The sequence below is a fragment of the Poecilia latipinna genome, unplaced genomic scaffold (genome assembly GCF_001443285.1).
Source record: "Poecilia latipinna isolate Pla-1442-1.1 unplaced genomic scaffold, P_latipinna-1.0 Scaffold11, whole genome shotgun sequence".
NCBI lineage: Eukaryota > Metazoa > Chordata > Actinopteri > Cyprinodontiformes > Poeciliidae > Poecilia > Poecilia latipinna.
Window position 1 is genome coordinate 508,287 of NW_015112627.1, and position 7,682 is coordinate 515,968.

Consider the following 7,682-nt stretch of genomic DNA (forward strand, 5'->3'; position numbering starts at 1 on the left):
CTCTGCCTTCAGCATGTCATCCCAACAATGCTTCTTCATGATCCTGTTTACAGTCATTCTTTGGAGGGTTGGACTGAAAGTAGTTTATTTGATGAGCTCAGCAGATGCATAGTTTCAGTAGGTGTTTGCTAAGGGCTCCTGCTGCTTCGCTGGTCGAGCTGAGTGGGGGGCGCAAGGGAGGAGTGCTCTGTTAGCAGAAGCTCTGCTGGGAGCTTAAGCTTCAAGGCGGAGGTTTGGGTAAATATGTGGCGCCGCCGCTTTGAACGAGCAAGCGTTTAGACACCCCCAAATGCCTCCCATGGGAGATTAAAGGATTCCTCAAACATGCATGAAAGAATCAAAGCAACACTCCATGTATGTTTCTCATTAGGGAATAACAATATAACATAGTATTAAACTTGATTTTATATAACACGCCCCTTTTAGAGAAGAAAACCAGACACAATTCCTTGTTGAAAAGATATCTCCCCCTGACGTGCTTAGAACTATCCCATGGATGTAATTTCCCTCCGTTCTCTTCATTATTGTTGAATCATGAACATCGACCTCAACTGGACAAGTAAGGCCAGCAGTGTTTTAGATGTTGTTCTGATTTTTCAGGGACATTTCTGTAAGCTGACCACTCCTGAAGGTTCAGCAGGTTTTCTTCAGCTGTGGATAATAAACCATTGCTGCGGTTTGCTGGAATCTCAAAGTCTCAGACCTTGCAACCCTTTTCATGCTGATAGATGTCACCATCTTGTTTGTTCTTGAATATCTCTCTATATAAGGCTTTTCTATTGAAAACTTGTTCAAGATACTTTATATTGTTAGAGAGCTTATGTTTTAGTAATGTTTTGACTCTGTGGGCCTATCAGTTATCAGGCTTGGGCGTGGTACAACAGAAGCCAAAAATTTGATTAATCACCATTCTTAAATAATTGAACAAGGAGGTAATCACTTGTTCACAAAGACCCTGGTTGGTTTTGGATATTTTAACCTCTGTTAAAGGAAGTCATCTTATGTAAATGCTTTTTTTTTGTTTACTCGGGTTACCTTTGAGCAATATTTAGATTTGTTATATGCAATCTGAAATATTTAGTTGTGACTCAAAAGCATAATAAAATAAATCAGCAAATTCTTATACCTGTCACTTACAGTTGTGGCAGTATGAGAGTTATTCTACTTGTGTTTTTTCTCTTTAAAAAAACACAAAAAAGATTATAATCTTACTAAACATGTGATTAAATAAATAAGAAGTTATCCACCTCTTGCAGCAATATTTATAGTTGTCGCCAATGTAATGAATGCCTTTCTCACCTTTAATCAAAGATACAAACTTTTAGAAGCACTAAAGTCTACACCATAAGTCACCAAGTGTTTCATGTGGAATGCAATAATTAAAACAAATTGTTTTTACAAGAAATTTAAGACTTGGCATCTTCATTACAGAGTAGCAAAGTCGCTTGAGTAAAGTACAGGATTTGTGATCTCGCATTGTATGTGTTAAACAGCCTTTAATTTACATTTTAGAAACCTTTGAAAAGGAAAAAAGAAAACCTCTGAATATTGTTGTCCTTATTACCTACTGGTTTTCAAAACTAAGATATATTTACTGTATTAGCACAGAGTTAAAAAGGGACAAAACTCACCCTCATCTAGGGCTTCTGCACAACAGAATGTATCTCTATTCTAGCATTCATCAGGATGAGACGTTGCATTTTAGTAGTTAAAGCTTAGCTTCATTTACAATATATAAAACTTTTATGTAGGAATATCTAAAAATAAGCTACAACGCACTTCTGGAGTATGCGGGAAGCAGTGGCAGATCTCAAGGACCATAACCTTTATGGGCCACTACCTGCAAACAAACCATCAATCTAAAAGGAACTCAGACAGAGCCAGGGGCTTGACATTTATGGCTACATTCTGAGGATAAAAAATTGAGCAGGAGTAAAAGGTAACAGAAGAAGAAGAAAAAAGTGAATTAGTTTCTTTGTTTTTTGCACCAGAAAGAAAAGTAGAACTGTCTGTGGCAAACGGGAAAGTTACTGAAAGCTATAAATAAGATGTCAGTGGCATTGCTCACTATTACTTCCTCCATCAGGGGAGCGCTTAATCGTCTTGACTGCCAGGTACAACCTTTTTAGGTACGATTTATTGCCAGAATAAGAGACGCATTTGGGAATGCTTAGATTCTTGCCAACGCGAGTAGCAAAGCTATCTAACTTGACTCAGCAGCTTCATTTTCTTCTGATGTTCCCAATTTTCCGACTCATTTGCCCCGACAGTAAATTCTGTTTCTGATTGGCAACACAGCCTCCAGGAGCAGCTTTGTGATGAATTCATGGCGGCTAATGTTTCTGATGTGTGAGATACGGCTTGAGTACACATTTTTAGATTTACACCTACAAATTGGTTTGCGTGAGTTGGGCGGCATCACAGACAAACCGTTGTTGGACTTAATGATGTCACTGAGGAGCTATCTGTCAATTTTATGACTCGACTCTGAACCTGCAGAAAACTTTCTGCCTTGGCGTGATGAGATTTATGAAAGAGTTGCAGCCACTCTTGTATAGGAAGCTAGATTTAACAGAGAGATTTAAATATGCAGTAGCCCCCTGGTATAACAATATAATATGCAAAAGGAACAAACACCTTTAGAGTTATTTGTTGTTTATGATTTCTTATTTTGTTTTGAAGATAAAATTTAGCTTTGGCTTAGAATTTAAGGATGATATCAAGTTTTTCAGCACCTCCAGGCTGCAGACTTGTCATTTTCCAATTATCTTATTAAGCCACAGCTAACAAGTACCTGCAGGATTTTCCAACACTGCCAGATGGACCAACTTGGTTGGTATAATGTATTCTAGTTGTTGTAGAGCCAGTTATTTGTTATTGCTTACTTTGTACCTGCCTTGTATACTCTCACCACTTAGTGGTTCAGACCACAGCTGCAAAACTCACCAGAAAAACTTCTCCTGAACTGATTATAGAGTAATCAATATCACATACAAACATAAACGTACGCTCTGACAGCTGAAGGAGGAACAGCTTATCCTGCTCTCTCCTTACTGATAACTTTGCCTTTGAGTTATTTTTAAAGTCACAGTTTTTATAGTTATATTTACATTATCGACATCATAATTGGATTACTTCAAACCTAAGGACTGTGGGATTTTCTTACTTTTATTTTTACCTTACTTTTCTTCACCTCCAAGTTGAACCAGGGCAAAATGCCTCCGGCCGAACCCAGGGACATTTGCAGTATTACAATGACTTCAGTTTATAGAGATGAAGATTCAACGGCTGGAGGTGAACTTTGAGATCAATGCTACCTGTGGAAATGAAACAACTCTTCCTCAAATCAACGGAGAGGTCGTACACCCCGCACCAAGCAGCTCATCCTGGAACGCTCAGGGTGCCAAGCCGAAACAAAAGTCTCACACTGCGGATCCCATGAGTCGACCATGAGCAGGGAAAACCCCTCACCCAAAGCACTCCAGGCTGGACATGATAAACAAATTTTTTTCGTTCCCCCCCTGCTAAGTGCCCTTCCCTCCCCAGAATTTAAATACTATTGCGAATTGGTTCACATTTAATAATTTATCGTACAAACCACTGGCTTATTATCAAAACCGCTGTTTTATTATTGTAAGCCTCAAAATAATTTACAAAATCAGTTTATGAGTGAATCACTAACATTTAATCAAGACAACTCAGTTTGAAAAAGTGCAAATGATTCACTAGGATTTGCATTTTTAGACTAAATATAGTAAATCTTTTTAGAACTATAAGCATTGATTACTTATCAGCTTCTTCAGTTTAGTTTTCCACAAGGTTCTTAACATTTATGGTGAAAAAAATTGCAGCAATATTGCTAATAGTTCAGCTTGTCAGATGAGAAGAAATGAAAAGTGTATAACATTTTTGTATTAACAATAAAAAGACAGGTTTTGTCTATTTCCTGGCCTTTTTCTGCGAGCTACAGTTACTTGGTTATGATGGAGTATAAGTGCTGGTCTCTGAGTTTTTGATTTGTGTTTTAAATACAAATAAAGTTGGACGAGAATAAAGACTAATTTTATGATAGCTTTTCACCATACGCTAAATTGCGGAATACTGATGTAAGGTTATAGTTAGTACTGGTTTAACAAATGACTAAGTACTAAATGTTTTAGCACATCAGAAGCAAATTTTCAGCCACAGGTCTTTGAAACGATTGCTTATTTAACAGAAAGAACCAGACTTGCTGAACAGGTCACATTGCATATCACTTTATCGAAGCTTTTTAATTTAACGACTTTCTTCCAGCAATATTACGTCTTTACTCTGCCAATATTTAAATTACTCTGCTGATACGACTGGGTTCTCGTAGTATTATGACTGTATTCTTGTATTTGAAAATAAGAATCTCTTATCCTGGCCGCTGACCTGCTGCTGTTTTTCTCTTCACTGTCAAACTTCTCCATCTCTCCTCTAGATAGAGCTATTTCAAAACATCCGCGCTTGTATCCTTCGCTTCGTGTTTTTTTTTTTTTTTTCCTGCTCCGTTTACAACAGTGCTGTGGCTACCTCTACTGGCTTGAACAGGCAGGCTGTTGATTAGATTGAACTCTGCTGCCACCTAGTGACCGGAGGCTTGTTTAAAGTCCTGCTTTTCGCGCCCCCTTGCCCCTCACACACACTTCGTCACGCCCCACTACAGTTCTACCCATTTTTATTTGTTATTTGGGTTCTATCTCCTAGAACCCATCATCTCCTATCTATCTCCTAACAGGCATAGTAGGGCAAGAATTTTTTTCACATTTCACTCTGCAACCACAAATGTCATTGTCTTTTATTTGGGTTTCATATAATAGGCCAACAAAAATTATGATTATTTATTTATTCTTTGCTGAAAATGCAAGTGAAATGATGAAGAAAATTTTCTCTGCAACAATGTAGTTCATGCACACATAAGCTGTACAGGAACTGGATATATAATGTTGCATATAATGGGGAAAGAACATTTTCTTCACACATTTATTTGTCACTGCTTAAACATACATTTTTAAGTTAATGCTCCTTATATGCAAACAACTACAAACAAATTAGATTAGGCCACCATGTGCACATGTGCCTGCAAAGTACAGAGGCTATGCATTCTCATTACAAAAATTGACACATTTCCACTACAGGTCAATGGTTTGCTAACAGTGGTCAATAACAATGGATTCAGGCTGAGCTTGCACCCAAGGGCTCTGAAACATCCCTGTCTGATAACATCTACACATGGCCTCGTAAAAGTATTCACACCTCCTTGAAAATTCCATGTAATTTATTGGGATTTTGTGTGAGAGATCAACACAAAATAGCAAATATTTATGCACTGTGGCATATGGTAGGTCTCAGCCTTCTTTATCGCAATGCTCCTAAATAAAACCCAATCTATAGAACCCAGATGAAATCCGATTGTGGTGGAAAACTAGCACTGCACATAACCCTGAAAATACCTCAGAGACGTTGAAACGTGGTGGTGGCAGCATCATGCTATCAGCTCTTTTCCTGCAGGAACTAGAAAGCAGGTTATTGCTTTCCTTTCTTTTTCCCTTGAATACACAGAGACACAGTGGGTCAGGATAAGTGGATGCCTTCCTAATACGTAATACATCTTATTAGGAACGTGTATGGATGAATAAGGAGCAATTCAGTTAGAAAATCTGGGAGAGGCTGAAAATGATTTATGACTGGAGTTGTTGGTTTAAGACCAGAGTATTAATATTAGAGTTGTTCATAAATTAAAATGACCCAGTCAAAGTCTAAACCAAAATCTGATATAAATGGTGTCCGTTTAATTTTGACTGAGTCTGAGTTAATCTACAAAGAAGAAAAAAAGTAATCCTCCAGAAAAGCAAAGATGAAACCCCAAATAGACTTACAGCTGCTCCTACTGAAAAAAGAGACCTGAGAAAACAAAAATCTTTTTGAATTATTTTATCATAACAGGGATATTTTCCTACCAGAGTTGGAGAAAAAAAAGTCCTTCATCCATTTTTTGGTCACTTTGCCATTGTCCAGTTGAGCTCCCTCATTTCCAGACTCACTCCATGTAGCCATAACATTAGCCATTAAAGTTTAATAGATGTTCCAAATTAGCTTTAACACAGTCTCTGTACATTCTTTATTTATTTATATAAGTGACAGCAGCAGTGTACCTGTGTTAAAAATGCATGAAACATTTAGAAACTCCTTCCCCTGGATCAACATTCCCCTTTGTGACAACAGTCCTCTAGACACCAGAATGACTAGGAAATAAGAGTAGCAGGAATGCCTCTGTGCATCAGCTGGTTTCCCTGTGACAATATGTTTAACAGGATATCAGCTTCTCAGAGTTAATTAAGTTGTTCTCAACTGCTCAGAAGCCTGTGTGTTGAATTTGGATGTCACAGAGTGTTGTGAGGGCTGACTGAACGATGACAGGTTCCTCCCTTTGGGCCAGTGTAGACGAATAGATTAGCTACAGGGACTCAACCTCAAAGATGTCTGCATGAAACTGCTGTGACAGTATGACAATGGAATAACCATGTAACTTTAATATATCAGAGGAAAACCAAGAGCAACGCCAGCAGACTCATGACTGGTACTCAACTTAAATTGGACCAAAACAGGAAATTTACTTCCATTTCCACCATTTTACTCAGCTTATGAGGCAAAGATATCCCCCAACTGTAAGGAACCCCTGCTTTTCTAGTTGAGAACCATGGCCTTGGGCTTAGAGGATGTCATTATCATGCGTGGCTCTGAATGTCTTTAGTGTAAGCTCATGATCTTTGCTTCAATATGCTGACAGAACCAATTTATTTGAAAAAACAAAGATGAAAGCCTGGAGTTCTCAAACCAGACACAGTCCTCAATACAACTACACCTTCAGACCAAGTCTAACTACACCACAAACAACAAGCAGAGCCCAACACTTCTTTTGGAACAGTCACTGACGATGTGCCGAGAATGTGGACACAGCTCTCGCTCAGTGTGTACAAGGACCAGATAGCTCTTAAAAACATCCACGGCAAAGTGAACAACAAAAAATGTCTCAAGGGACATCAGAATTGGTCTGAAGGTCTTTGCAGACCCTCAAAACACATATGGACTGAACAACCAAAACTCCTTTGACCCTTAGCAACTCCGCAAGTGTAAAAGTCAGGTCTACCATCTCTTAACGAGAATTAAACCCACACTAGCCGTCCTGAATCGGTCTGAGCGTCTTCTCCAAAAACCTGCAGCAGAGGGGTCCAGAGTCATTCCCTGGTAGCAAGAATCCTGCTTGTTTTAGTTTGTTTTCTGGTTCAACACACATGAATATTGCAATGATTTACTGTCGGGCCATTGCTAGACCTGATCACACTCTAATGAGATAATTCAGCCATTTTAATGAACTGTGTCGGCATCTAAAACCTGCAGGATACAGATCCATTGCAGACTCCCATGCAGGCAGATAGGACAACATGGTTCACAAGTTCATAATGCTGGGTCACTGCAACATAACCAGCCAACTAATATTATGTGATAAAGCGTGTTATATAAATAAAACATATTTTTATCTTTTATTTTAGGCTGTTTGCTTAGTAAGAAGGTTTCAACCTCAGTTTGATTATTGTGTCTTTAAAATCAGTTTTCTGTTGTGTAGCAGTTGTGTTGCACACTAATCTTTGAAGGACATA